The following is a 2601-nucleotide window of genomic DNA, read 5'->3' as shown; positions in this document are numbered from 1 at the left end:
ATTCCTGTTAGGAAAATGCAGGGCCCAGAGAAGAATGAAGAACCCCACGTCGCTCGCTAATGACCTACTTTGGCACTAACTCTTCTGCTCAATGCCCTGCCACTGGCCAAGCCCTCCAGCTGCAGGAGAGCCAGTCCCCCTTGGGATGTGCTCTGCGAGGTCTGGTCACGGATGCCTGATGGGATGGATCCGTCTTGTCTCCACCAGTGATTCCCAGTGGGGAAAATTGGCTTCCTGGGGGAAGGGGCTGCTCTCCCTCCTCTGATGAGATTATAGAGGTTTTCCCCACATCACAGCCCAGTGTGTTTCTGCATGGTGCCCCATAAAGGAGAGCAGCACGGGAGCTGCTGGTGTCATGTGCTAAGGGGGATGTATAGTAAGGAGCCTATGTTGGAGCACTGCAGCTCCATGCCTTTTGCAAATCTGCTTGCCTGGCCTTGAACCAACTCTCCTGCTCAGTGCAAAACACTGCATCTTTATGAGGAGGCACAGATGTTTTTCACCCCCAGCATCTTGTATAATTTTGTCTTGTTTGTGGGGTGTCCTCTCATTGTGCTCAGCTGTGGGGAGGGCTCCAGGTGGGCTCTGTTTGGTCAAGCTGTGTCAAGGCAGATGCAAAGTTGGTGAGAAAAAGCCCAGAGAAGAAAAGCAGTAAGGAGAGCTTCAGTGTCCGGTTTAGGAGGAAGGAAGAGGTGCTAATAGGTGCTCAGGCTCAAGTATAAACTGGTCTCCAAGCCCACCTACTGTCGTTGCAGCAAGGGAGGTGTAAGTAGTCAGTAGGGAAATCTTCCCAGGTCTAGTGAGGATAGGGAAACATTGGAAGAAGTGGTACGAGAATTTCTGGAGACTCCAAGCACAGATCTGATGGAGACAAATGTGAAAGAATAAACAGTGTAGAGCTCATTCTGCCTTGGGAAGGGAGTTCTACACCCAAGTTCCAGTGGCACGATGGCTTTAATGGGAATGTGCCTGAGTGTTTAACTCTGCATTTCATTTGTCCTGGCCAGTGTAGTGGTACTGCCTCCTGTTTTCCCCCACTTTCCAAGCAAGTTACCGTGCTGTGTTCAACTGGGGTGCCTGTGGGGCAAGAGGGACCTGTCCAGCTGAGGGAAAGCATGTGAATGGGGAAGGGACACCATTACTTAATGCAGTGATGGAAAAGACAAAAAGTATGTGATTAGCTGGAAAACTGCCCCCAAAAGCTGCCCTTCATCAGTCTGGACAGGTTCTTGTCTGCATTTGTGAGTGCTGTGTGCTCCTCTGGCCAGAGATAGTCTATGCCTGGAGGAGGTTGGAGTGAGCATGTGAAGGGGATGCCTTGTTCTTAGAGTCACTCTGTGTGGAGCTGGGTGCTGAATCCTGGTTTTCTTGCTGGCAGTGGCGCCAGGCTCCCTGTTCCCCCAGCCTCTCTTGCTACACCCATGGTGCTGCTCTCCAGGAATCCTCAGAAGGAGTTTGCTCTCTGCTGTGCTTCCCTTGTCTCTGCTCCAGGTGGGAGCACTTTTGATTGTGTGATGTATTGCTGTCCCACTTGAGCCGTGCAATGGTGAGAGTTGTTCCAGACACTTGTGATGGTGGATTTGAATCCCAGTTTCCATGACTCTCTGTGAAGAAGTATTTTTATTTTTTTTCTTCTCTCTTTAATCCATCAGAGAAAGGTAGAACAAGAGCCAGTGGCTGGGAGCAAAAGCCAGATGTGCATTCAAAGGAGGTAAAACATGCATTTTTTAAACTGTGAGATGCTGTGTGATCCCTAGAAATAACTCTGAAGCAGAGTGTTGGCTTCTCCATCCGTGGATATCTGGAAGCCCTTTTGGAGGAGCCTCTTTTGTCAGCCATGGCCTCACTATCAGGGTAACTGGGTGAAACACTGTGTCTGGGTCTCACACAGAAACCAGCACACTGAAGAGCTCAGCTCTGGCCATGGGGCAGATGGACATGCTGTAGTATTCCTCCCCAAGCCCATGACAGGGATATTCCTGCCAGGAAATTGGATCACAGGACCAGATGGAGAACGCAGATCCACTTGGTGCGAGTCTGTTTACAGGTTTGAACCAAAACATAGCGAGAAACACAAAAGGAAAGCAATGTCCTCATCTCTGGTCATAGCACAGGCCCTTATGTGAGCCAGCTGCCACACATTTATAGGACAATCCCCTCTTTAGGAACAGCAGAGATAGGAAAGCCTCTGCAGAGCTGTGAAGGGCAAACATCAGACATGGAAATAGCCCAACGTGCTCTTGTATTTTGGGACCTTTTCTGAGTTTGCTGTGGCTCTGAAGAAAACAGGCTGTTGCGTGCGATTTCTGGTATTTCTAACCAGGTCAGGAGTCTGTGTGAACAGTGTCTCCTGTAATCACAGCCCTGTCAGCTTTGGGTAAGATGAGGAAAACAGGGAGAGCTGCGAATCTAATCAGTGGTGGGGAGGGGAATAAACGTGCTCGTGGGACAGAGAATCTCTAAGTCAGTAGGGTGAGCTCCCTGGGAAGGTCAGAGGTGGCTGTGCAGGGCTGGCACCAAAGGAAGGGAGCAAAAGGGTGTGCAGGGTTGCGATGGTCAGAGCCGTCATTCATCGCCTCCATCCGCACTCCACTGTGCAGT

This window comes from Acanthisitta chloris, unplaced genomic scaffold, assembly GCF_000695815.1.
Source record: "Acanthisitta chloris isolate BGI_N310 unplaced genomic scaffold, ASM69581v1 scaffold38712, whole genome shotgun sequence".
Classification (NCBI taxonomy): Eukaryota; Metazoa; Chordata; class Aves; order Passeriformes; family Acanthisittidae; genus Acanthisitta; species Acanthisitta chloris.
Note: the sequence above shows the minus strand (reverse complement) of the source record.